This window comes from Euphorbia lathyris, chromosome 6 (assembly GCF_963576675.1).
Source record: "Euphorbia lathyris chromosome 6, ddEupLath1.1, whole genome shotgun sequence".
Classification (NCBI taxonomy): Eukaryota; Viridiplantae; Streptophyta; class Magnoliopsida; order Malpighiales; family Euphorbiaceae; genus Euphorbia; species Euphorbia lathyris.
This window is the reverse complement of record NC_088915.1, coordinates 42,601,017-42,613,429: the sequence shown is the minus strand read 5'-3', so window position 1 is coordinate 42,613,429 and position 12,413 is coordinate 42,601,017. Positions and strand designations below refer to the sequence as shown.

Sequence of the window (12,413 nt, the reverse complement as noted above, 5' to 3'; positions counted from 1 at the left end):
AAGCTCAATATTGATAAAGATGTAGTTCCCGTGGCTCAAAAGCGGAGAAACCATGGCCCCGAAAGGCAGAAGGTGATAGAAGAAGAGATCACCAAGCTCCAGCGGGCGGACGCCATTGAGGAGGTGTTTTATACTCAGTGGCTGGCGAACGTTGTTCTAGTAAAGAAGGCGGGCAGATCTTACCGCATGTGTATTGACTTTACGGATCTCAACAAAGCTTGTCCCAAAGACAACTATCCTCTGCCATGTATTGACATGCTTGTGGACGGAACCGTCGGTCACGCCATGTACTCCTTTACAGATGTGAAGTCAAGTTACCATCAGATCCCCATGGAGCCCTCAGATAGAATCAAGACCTCGTTCGTAACACACCAAGCCACTTATTGCTTCAAAGTTATGCCCTTTGGGCTTAAGAACGCGGGTGCAACTTATCAGAGGATGATGAACAAGATATTCGCAGATAGTAAAGGGGATAACTATTCTGTCTATATGGATGATATGATCATCAAAAGCACAACCATAGAAAGGCATGCAGACGATATAAAGGAGGTACTGGACGTACTCCGACACCACAACATTAAGCTGAACCCAGAGAAGTGTACTTTTGGTGCGACGTATGGAAAATTCTTAGGGTTCATGATCAGCGAAAAAGGAGTTAGCCCAAATCCTGACAAGGTTAAGGCTGTCCTAGAAATGCAAGCACCACGGAACATCAGAGAAGTACAACACCTTAATGGGCGGATCATAGCCTTGGGCAGGTTTATCTCTTGTTCAGCTCGCAGATGTCAGCCCTTTTACGAAGTCATCAAGAAGCAAAAGGCGTTCGAGTGGAATGAGGATTGTGAAAAGGCCTTCGAAGGAATCAAGCGGTTCCTCACGGAGCCGCCCATGATGAGTCGACCAATGAAAGGAGAGGACCTCTACATGTATGTATCGTTTACGGATAAGGCTGTGTGCACGGTCATGATACGAGAGGAGGATGGCCAGCAGTTTCCGATTTATTATGTGAGCAAGGTTCTGAAAGACGCCGAAACCAGATATTCTAAGCTTGATAAAATGGCGCTGGCTGTTGTCACCACGGCAATCCGCCTTAGACCATATTTTCAGGTGCATACCGTAGTGGTTCAAATGAATATACCGATGAGAAAGGTGTTGCAGAAACCAGACACTTCTGGAAGATTAATGGAGTGGGCAATCCGCCTTGGTGAATTCGATGTGAGATATGAAAGCAGGTCAGCTTTAAAGAGTCAGGTCCTGGCAGACTTTGTGAATGAATTCACTGATGAAGGGATAGATCATCCCAAGCCTCCAGTAAAGGAGTGGACAATGTACACCGATGGCACCTCCTCAGCGGATGGAGCTGGTGTAGGCGTTTTGATCAAGGGTCCCCAATACATAAAGTTACGGTACGCAGCAAAATTAAATTTCCATGCAACTAATAATGCTGCTGAATATGAAGCTCTGGTATTAGGATTACGCCTACTCAAAGAAATTACTCCTGAGTGGATTGTGATCTATAGTGACTCTAAGCTAATGGTCAACCAAGTAATCAAGAATTACGAAGTGAAAGATGATGTTTTGGCCAAATACGTAGCAGAAGTAAAAAAATTGCTGGATCACCTTGAGGCTAAGGAAACCAAATGGGAACTGATTCACATACCAAGGGAGTCCAACACTGAGGCGGATCATTTGGCCAAAATGGCCTCTTATGAGGAGAACTGGACAGATCCAGATTGTCCCTTCGAAGTTAAAATAGCTTCAGCCTTCGCTTCAGAGGAAGTATCCCTACTCACAACGGTAGAAGATGATTGGAGATCGGTCATTCGCCAATATCTGCTATGTGGAACTTTACCTGAGGATAAGGAAGAGGCACGACGGATAGTTAGGAGAGCGGCTTATTTCTCCATCATCAACGACGGCCTTTACAGAAAATCTTTTAGCCATCCTTGGTTGAAGTGCATTCTGCCGGAAGAGGGACAACAAATCCTCAAGGAGCTACATGAGGGATCATGCGGGGCTCATGAAGCATCCGCCACTATCTTGAAGAAATCCAGGTTAGCAGGTTTCTACTGGCCCACGGCCGAATTGGATGCCCAAAAATTGGTAGAATCTTGTCATAGTTGCCAGATTCATGCGAATGAATCGCATACTGCCAAACATCTCCAGAGGCCTGTAGACACCAAGTCGGAGGACCTGTGACGAAAACCTGAAAATAAGACGGTTAAAGCGATTGATTCCGGAAGTTTTGAAAAAGTAAAATAAATAGTTACAGTGGGTCGCTGCTGTGATGTGCGTAGTGCGAGTGCTTAGCGGCGGCCGACGCGTGTTCGACGACAGTCGGACACCTGCTCGACGACGCAAAGCGCGCGCTCGACGCTCGGCGGTCACAACGCGTGGACGCCCGACGGCGCAGAACGCGAGCCCGACGGTCACGACGCGTGAGCGGCCGACGGCGCGGAACGCGAGCTCGACGGCCGCGGGGGCATGCACGCCCGACGGTGCGAGACGCGCCCCAGCGGCCGTTGGGCGAGCGCCCAACCGCGTCGGGCGGACGCCCAACCTCGCGTTGGGCGCTCGCCCAACGCTGTTGGGCGACCGCCCAACAATCGTTGGGCGGTCGCCCAACAATTGTTGGGCGGTAGCCCAACGCGAGGTTGGGCGGCCGCCCAACAATGTTGGGCGGTAGCCCAACGCAAGGTTGGGCGGCCGCCCAACCCTTTGGGCGACGCCCGATTTTACTCGGGCGTCGCCCATTGGTCCGGGGACCCGTTTGCCTATAAAAGGCACGGATCCCCATGCATTTAGGGGGGAGAATTTTGGAGCCTTTCTCACTCTAAACATTTTTAGAGAGAGAAAGTGATTTTTTTTTAGAAAAATATTTTTTTTCTCAAAAATTCCGAATTTCCCAAAGTTAAATTTTTACTAAAAAAAACACAAAAAACCGGAAAATCACGACTCGTGGAATCAATCGGCTTCGACTGTCAGATACCGAACTTGAGGTATTATCCGAGGACTAGACTCGTTTTATTTTATTTAATTTATTTCTTTTCCTTTATTTATTTTTATGTTATAATTTTATTTATTTTGTCATTTATTTATTTATCACGTTTTATTTAATTTTTCGTATTTATTTAATTCCCGTCTCGTGTTGAATAAAATTCGGTTTTGCTTTAAAATAAAAAACCTCGTTTTGATATCCCAATACGAACCGTGATCCGATAAAAAGGTAGTTCGGGTGTTAGAAACGTTGTAATTATAAGTTTTAATTTAAAAGAATATCCGAATAATGTTTTAAAATAAAAACGTTGTTTTAGGAATTTCCGTTATTGACTATGATCCATTTTTTGTAGTTCGGAAATCCAAAACGATTGAATTAGACTTAATTTAAAGCTTTTGAATAAATCTGGAAACAATTGGAGTGCTGCTGTAATTTTCCATTTCTGTCACTAATTGCTGTTTACCGACGGATTTTTCGTCGGTAAATCTGCCAAAACGTAAAAAATGCCATTTCAGTCCATTTTTCTTAACTTTTAAGCTTTTAATCCTTAATATATATATGTATAGTTATGTAATATATATTTTCAAACCATTTTAGATATTTAGTGTATATAATTATTTAGGATGTTTGTATATCATTTTTTTATTCAATTTTTTAAGCATAGGTATATGTATATATATTCTCCTTTTTTATTCATTTGAGTTATATTAGATTCTATTTTAAAAGCTTATTTATTTGGGCATTTTGGGAACTAATTAGTAAGTATTAGTATATGGATATATGTTATTTTTGGTATTTAAAACTATATTAGTTATGTATATATATAGTTTTGGGATATTTGGGTTATGTTATTGTTTATTATATGAAACTATTTTGGATAAATGTTATTTTCTTATCTAATGAGATTTATTTACTATTTCCATCTCTTTAAAGTATAAATGTATTATATCTAGTATTTTTATATATGTATTATATAGTTTCTTTTTATTAACTTTTATTTTCATATTCTCTTTTTGATTTGAATGTATATATATATGCTTAAATTATTTTCTTTATTCTTTTGGACCATTTATGGGTCCATGTTTCAAATGGGCTTTATTTGGGAGTGAATCTTGGTTTAAATGGGTTTATTATTGTAATTATAATAGGTAAAGAGTCCATTAAATAAAAGGAGAAAATAAATCACAAAAAGAGAGTTTTCAATTTAATTATTTAAACTAATGAATTTTTAGAGGTTCCTAATGTAAATAAATATAGTTGTTTTGTTAATATTTCAAATCGTTTTCAAAACACCACATTTTAAAACCTTAATCCGTTCCAAAGGCGGATTAAGTGAACCTTGTAATTAAAATCATTTTCATTGTGAATAATCGAATATTTTGAACCATTTTCTCAAAAGAATTTGTACAAAATAAAATGGACTTGTATGTTTAACCACGTTTTCTTACTAAAGGTTTTTATCTCAAACGTTTTCAAACACTTAAGTCGTTCCAACGGCGATTCGAGTAAACTTCACCAATCGGGGTTTTAAAACGCACCTAAATCGTTCCAACGGCGATTAAGGTGCGAACCACGTAAATAAACTCGTTTTGGGGGGAAATAAGTTAGCATAGAATAAACACACAGCATGACATTTAAATAAAGTTATAAATAAATCACTGCTTTCTTCCCCCTTCTCTGTGTATGTATAATATAAATAGGTGATTCTTTACTAATGTGGCTTTTCAATAATATATGCTCAAAACGGTTTCCAAAAAGAGAAAGAAAAGGTTTCAAATGAATTTTAAACTTAAAGAAGTATACGATTAGTCCGTTATCGCCTAACATGCTGAGTAGGAGGCCGATGGTTCATAACCGGGCGATGTCGGGGTGCCTAGTAGCCTTTCTCCGGAAAGGAGCTAGCCTTCTCGGCTCGTACCTAAGTTTCCCGAACCCACACCGGTCTCTCGCAAGGGATCGGTGTTCATTTTCCCATTCGTGGGTGGCGACTCTTCCATATCTCCGAGCTCCGGTCCTGCCGAGCAGCTTGATTCCACGATTGGTTGCTTTCGGCGCCAATCACCGCTTACGTCGCCATGAGGTGTCCACCCCCTGGTCTGCCCGGGAGATTATGCCGCGGCACCTCGTCTAACAAGGCCCATCATAGAAGGACGGCCATTCACCCTCTGGGGAATAGACATTGTCGGCCCATTTCCCCCAACTCGCCGACAGAGGAGGTACGTAGTAGTGGTAGTGGATCATTTCACCAAGTGGGTAGAAGCCGAAGCTGTTTCCTCCATCACTGTAGAACGAATGGTGGAATTCGTCAAGGACAACATCGTGGGAAGATACGGTGTTCCGCATACCATCATCACCGATAATGGAACACAGTTCAACTGTAGCGAATTCAAAACTTTCTGTGAAGAGTTGGGCATTCTGAACAGATTTGCCTCCGTTTATTATCCCCAATCCAACGGGATGACCGAAGTCACGAATCGGACGATCGTAAAAGGGATAAAGAAGAGATTGGGAGAGCATGATAAGAAGTGGGCGGATCAGCTAACAAGCGTTTTATGGGCTTATCGCACCACTCCTAGGACGGCCACAGGAGAAACACCATTCGCCCTCTCTCATGGTGTAGAGGCTGTGATCCCGGTTGAAATACAAGTCCCAAGTGATAGAGTGGCCTTTTATTGTGAAGAGGACAACGGCAAAAGGCTAAGGGAAAGTCTGGATCAGGTAGGCGATCGAAGAGACCAAGCCTATGTACGCATGGCGGCGTATAAACAGCGGATCGCCGCTTACCATGATAAAAATGCCAAGCTTGTGGATCTGAACGTGGGTGATCTTGTGCTCCGAAAGGCCGACAAAATCCAGTCTCGAGAAGGCAAGGGCAAGTTAGGGCTCAACTGGATGGGTCCGTATCAGATAGTGGATAAGATTGGATCCGCCACATTTAAAATTCAGGACATGGAGGGCAACACATTGCCGCGCACATGGAACCTCCAAAATCTCCGCAAATATTTTGTCAGAAAATGAAGTGTACACACAGTCTTGAGTACTCTTTTTCCTTTAGTAAGCTTTTTTCCCATGTGGTTTTTCTTACTAAAGGTTTTAACGAGGCTCACTTATAAGACCTGCTTACTGTAATAAAGCATTCCTCCCATTAATAAACATCATTTGTTCTATTATCTGTGTTCTTTTTAAAGTTTATTGCAGCAATATCAATATTCCAGTCTTAAAAAGAAGGGGGGCATCCAACGCTCTCCACATTAACAAAGTATCGCTATCTCATAGCTACTTTTTCTCCTTGGACATAAGAGAACCTATCTTATGGGCGGATCCATCTCTGAAAGGATCCCAATCTCCGATAGAGTTAAAACGATCCTTGGACGCAAGGTCTTTACACTCTCTTACATATCCTTCCCAAAAAAGGATTCACAAGTCCTACGGGCGGATCACTTCACCTCAAAGACAGGTAGCAAATTGATCCCCTAGGCAGCTTTACTTCCTTCAATGGAATAAAACAGCTTCTAACCTTCACAAAGGTCCATACAATGGGGTACGGCTGGCCACCTACTCCAAAATAAATCCTAGATGCCTATATATATTACGTAAATGTAATAGTAAAATAAATAGTTGCCATAAAGGATTAAAACAAATTGTACTTAACGATTTTTTACAAATCACAAGTAAACAACTAAGTAATAATAGGAGCATCCTCCTTTGCACTATCCTCGCTTACGGCGCTTGCCTGGAAAGCCTCCTTCTCCACAGCCTCAGATACGCCAACCAAAGCTACCTCCTTTTCCATGGAAGATGTGGGACCCAAAGGAAGGGTGTTATCGGTGATCGGTTCTTCACCCGCCTTGGGGGGCATTTCCTCAAGCTCCGCTAGAGGGACGGTAGTGGAAGGTTTGCTTTCTTCTATGGGGCCCTTCATCCATCTCCGAACATATTCGCAGATGTATTCCTTAGCGTCTGACATCTTGTCATATTTGGCTACGTCTTCTGGTTCGGGGACGGCGAACTGCGGATCTGTGAAATCAATCTCGGGATGCGCCAAGGAAAAGTACGCCATGAGCAGTTCGCCATAATAGAAGGCTTGCTCACCCGCCATGTATTCAGCTTCTCCTAGGGCGTCCTCATGGTTCTTGGCGTCTGTCACGATCTTTTCCTTCAGCTTCTCAATCTCCGCATCTCTAAGGACTAAGACGGCTGTAGCAGAGGCAAGGTTCGCATTAGCAGAAGCAATATGCGCATTGGCATCCGCTACCTCTTTTTCCAGTTTCTCAATGGTTGCCTTATCCGCCACACCTTGAAGGAGCTCGGCCTCCATAGCACGTATGCGAGTATACATCTGTCAAAAACAAACAATTTCGTCAAGAGAAAAGAGCAAAGGGACAACTTTTTCTACAAAAAGAAATCCTTTCTAGGGGACTCACCATAAGGAGCTCTGTTTTCCCCTTTTGCGCATGAATAGAACCAGGAATTTGGTTCTGACTCCTTTGCACTTCGCCCACTTGACCAAGAGCTTCATCCAAGTCATTTATGATGGACTCATTCTCAAAAGATCCTTGAGCGCCATACTTGGCGGACCAGTATCCGCCCATATCAGGCTTCGCCATCTGCACAAACATTCAAGGGTCAAAACTTAAAACTTGGTGAACCGGTAAAAAAAAAAGGCAACTTACCTGTTCTATCTCCCCAGCAGGCCTAGCGGACCTCATGGCATCCGCCATAAGCTTAGGGCCTCCAGTGGCCATAGGCTTCCTCCTTTTTAGTGGCGGCTCGACCACTGTTCCCGCAGGGCGTTTTCCAGTCTCCGTTTGAGGATTCGCCACTTGATCTTTCCTACGTGCTTCAGCCTCTAAAAACTTCCTACACTTCTCTGCAATAGCGTGATTGGCCTTAGATAAACCCCTGCCAAGGAAAACATTGAAGTATTCAAAGTTCCAGAAGAAATAAAAGTTACCTTGGTCAAATTGCGCAATCTTGGAGTAAATGAATTGCTCCCCCTCTCGGCGAATCAACGGAATATCGCTCATCATGAGGGCTAAAGCGTCTGCGTATGTCCATGCATCCGCCTTGATCTTCTTCATGAGCTCCGCCACCACTTCATCACTATCGGTCAATATTCGCATATCGCCCACCATGTGTAAGGGCTTGGGATTCCAAAACGAGGGAAAACCCAGTGATTCGCCCTCTTTTATCTTCACGTAGAAGAATTTCTCATCCCAGCAATGGACATTGGACATTTTGTCACTAAAGGGCGAATATGCCCCGAATTTGGCGAAAGTGAGGTAGGATTCGGACTTCCATTGCGAGGGTTTATGGAAAGCTCTAAAAACACGACCCATATATACCACTCCTAAATTTGAGGCGAGGTAGCAGTCTAAAGCAATATCCAACCAACCGTTGGGATGCAGTTGGCTGGCTATAATATCAAAGTAGGAGAGGATGTCCGCCATCATCTTTGGGAGAGGAAGCCGGAACCCCCTCTCTACGTGACTGCAATATACTGTTAGAAAACCGCTAGGCGGACAGGAAGGTCGTTGATGGGCTGCGGCTAACTGAGTCTCATAATTATTGATCCAAGGGAAGTGATTCGCCAGATCCACTAGATCCGCGGCACTCATACGAGACGGAGTAGACTCCGCTCGAGGTTTCTTTTTCCTAGGTGGGATAGAAGAAGAGGCCATTGTCCCCGGAAAACACCTAGCCTTAACAGCCGGAGCGGTACCGGAGACAGAAGTGGAGAGAACTGGATTCCTAGTGGAACGAGTTTGGTAACGATTACACGCCGAGTTACTAAACCCAGCTAAATCAGAATTAATCGTGTCCTCGGAGGAAGAGGAGTTCTCCGATGACGAAGTGGTCCAACTAAAATCAACTACTATTTCGGGAGAAGGGGTCGAATTAAAAAGCTCTGAAGTTGATCCAGAAGATGAAGACGAACTTCTAAACATTCAGAGAAAAGTTAAACCCAAGAAGATAAACTTACATGTGAAATCGGAAGCTTGGTGCGAAACTCTGAAAATTCCCAGAAAAAGCTTCGAAAGGAGACAATGAAGAAGAAATGGAAAAGAAAGAGAAAGCGAAAGAGGAAGAAGGATGTTTTCTCCTTCCTGGGACAGTGCGTCCATTACACGTGTCATTCATCAATTGGCATCGAACAGTGTGCTCATTAATGCAGATATTTATGACGGCGCACGGAAGCTCAAAAGCCCTAAAGGACTTTAAGGGCATTTTGGGGGGCTTCTGATAACATAGAGATATTATCCCAAGGACTAAAAGGGATATTCATCTAGAGAACGCCGCGTGTTAATCCCCAAAAGGGAGCCGACAGGCGAATCTTCACGGTTCTGCTCAGGGAGATCCGCTGGCGGACCTATGAGGCAGATCTCTTCATTCATCCGATTCGCCACTATAACGGCTGGACGCCGACTCAGCCGTAAAGATCATTAATGGGTTATCAATTAGCTAACCGCCAAGTTAAAGATAACTTGTAACCGCCATTAATGGAGCATTAATGGAGGCTTTCTAGTTGCCTGAAGGTTACGACTTCCTAGCTATATATAGCCTGATTCCCTAGGCTATCAAGGTACACATTCTCACAACCTTTGTCAATTCAGTTTGTTTCCTTGATTCACCTTACTGACTTTGGCATCGGAGCTTCCCCCCGTCGAACCCAACGATGCCCCCACAGGGACAGACGTTGATCAGAATTTCACTACTTGTTATCAAATGGTGATATATTATGTTGTGTTTGAGAAAGTTATCACTCCATTGATGTATGCATGTATGTTAGTGTTAGATGAATGATAGGGAACTGCTTTCATCTTCACGGAACTATTTCTCAAAATCCAAACCCCGAAGCAGGAATGTTAGGGGGTTGTATCAAGGGTTTTCTTAATAGAAATGTTGTTTCGATCATAATGCAAGAAAGAACCAACTTTAGGGACGCTTAAGGTTGTAGTACATCTTAAAATATTAAGAACACACGAGAGTTGACTTAAGTGAGCATTAAAGCAGAGACCTTGACTTCACTTTACGTCATTCATGAATAAATAGGATGTTTAGAGACTGAAAGTAACATGTTCGGCTGTGTCCTAGCATGTTCTACCTTTTATCATTATCAAATACTCCTTTTCATAAGTTGAATCATTTACTTGGTTACCCATTCGCAATATCTCTCAATATAAAGAATTCACACACCACGAACACCCTGTTCTGCAAGGTTTTTCTAGTAAAATTTGGTCATCAATCCATGTGGAGACGATACTCTATTTATCACTTTATTACTTGTATCTAGTGCACTTGCTAGAGTCTGTTTAGAGGACAACAAGTTTTTGGCGCCGTTGCCGGGGATTGAAAGCAACAAAGTTTATCTGAAAATTTCTGTGAAACAAGGTGTTTTTAATCTGTTTGTTACGTAGTGCAGCCAGAAGCAGTCTCTTTTACTGTCTATGCGCAGAGTTGGACCACCAGTTTTTCCTATCGATCTTAAACTAGAAAGAACGTGTAGATGAAACCAAGCGGGAGCTCGATGAGCAAGACAAAGAGAAAGATAAAGAGAAAGAAGGATGGCTGGAAGAATACCAGAACAACCCATTCAACCTCCTCCTGAAGAAGAAGGAGAGAACAACAATCCACCAGTCATGAGAATCAGAGATTACTCCAGACCTACCACGGAAGGACACTCATCGTGTATTGTGTTGCCTAACGAAGGGAACAACATGTTTGAAGTAAAAGCATCCATGATACAGATGTTGCAAGCAGCCGTGCAATTCAATGGATACCAGTCGGAAGATCCAAACGGACATATCCAGGAGTTTATTAAGCTGTGCAACACTTTCTGATCAAACCGAGGAGTCTCCGATGACGTGATAAGGCTGAATCTGTTTCCTTTTTCTCTCAAAGATAAAGCAAAGAACTGGCTAATGAACCTACAGCCAGGAACCATCGCAACATGGCAGGACATGGCTAGTGCTTTTCTGATGAAATACTTTCCACCTAGACAGGCCATCAAACTCAGAAATGAGGTGTCCCGTTTCGTGCAAGAAGAGGATGAATCTTTGGCCGAAGCATGGGAAAGGTACAAAGAGCTGTTAAGAAGGGTACCAAATCATGGCATCCCTATGTGGATGCAAGTGCAAAATTTTTACAATGGAGTCACCAACACATATAAAATCTAGGTTGAATCCATTGTGAATGGCAACCCCGAAGATCTTGAACCACAAGCCTTGTACGACCTCATCGAAAAAGTGGTAAGCACAAGTTATAATTGGCACTCAGCTAGGAGTGAAGGAAAAAGAACGGCAGATGGTGACATAGTTTCAAAGTTGACTACCCAAGTGGAACAGCTTGCAAGGCAGCTCAGCAAGATTAATGTATCATCTATTCATAGTGAACCACAATTTAATGACGTCTGTGATTTTTGTGGAGGGCCTCACTTCAACATCAATTGACCTGGAGTCAAGCAAGGAAAGGGTGAGCAGGAACAATGTGATTATACTGGATACAATCAAAGGAACCCACCAAATCCGTACTCCAATACATACAATCCAGCTATAAGAAATCATCCAAATTTCGGATGGACTGGACAGCCAAACCAGCAAGAGCAATCTAGATACCAGCAACAACAAGGAGGACACTATCAGAGGCAGCCTCAACAACATTACAAACAGCCTGTTCCACCCAAGGAGGATGTAGATCAGGACATGAAGACCATGATGATGCAATTTATGAAGCAGACACAGGCTTCCATCAAAAATTTGGAGACACAAGTTCATCAACTGGCTGATTTATCATCAAAAGGAAAAAGGGTGATGTCGAGTAATACCAAACCAAAACCTAAGGGAGATGTCATGGCTATCACTCTACGATCTGGTAAGGAAACTAATCCTCCTGCGATGACTAATAAAAATGCTGAGTGTGTAGGTAGGTCCAGACTTGCTGAGAAAGAAAAGGAACAAACTGTTCCTGACCAGTAGAAGCCAGCCGAGACAGATATCACATCTGACAATGATCAGGAGGAACCAGGGAAGAAGTACTATCCACCTCCTCCCTATGTACCACCTGTACCATATCCGGCGAGGCTTGTAAACAAAAAGCTTGAAGAGCAAAATTCAAAAGTGCTAGACACCTTGAGGAAGTTGCATACCAACATCCCCTTCGTGGAAGCACTTGCCCAGATGCCCACATATGCAAAATTCTTGAAAGATATCTTATCCAATAAGAAGAAATTGGAAAATATCTCGATGGTCCAACTGAACAGGGACTGCTCGTCAATACTCCAGAACAAGCAGTAGCTTCCGAAAAAGCTAAAGGATCCAGGGAGTTTTTCAATTCCATGTTCTATTAGCAAGTTAAACATTGAAAATGCATTATGTGACCTAGGAGCGAGTATAAACCTAATGCCATATACTGTGTA

The 12,413-nt window shown here is 43.0% G+C and overlaps 1 non-coding gene across 1 annotated transcript; it reads right to left on the bottom strand.

Moving 5' to 3' along the window:
- Nucleotides 1-11,007: 11,007 nt before the first annotated feature.
- Nucleotides 11,008-11,114, bottom strand: LOC136234392 (small nucleolar RNA R71). The gene has a single exon (XR_010691277.1). It is a non-coding gene; the product is annotated as a small nucleolar RNA R71 (small nucleolar RNA).
- Nucleotides 11,115-12,413: the final 1,299 nt, after the last annotated feature.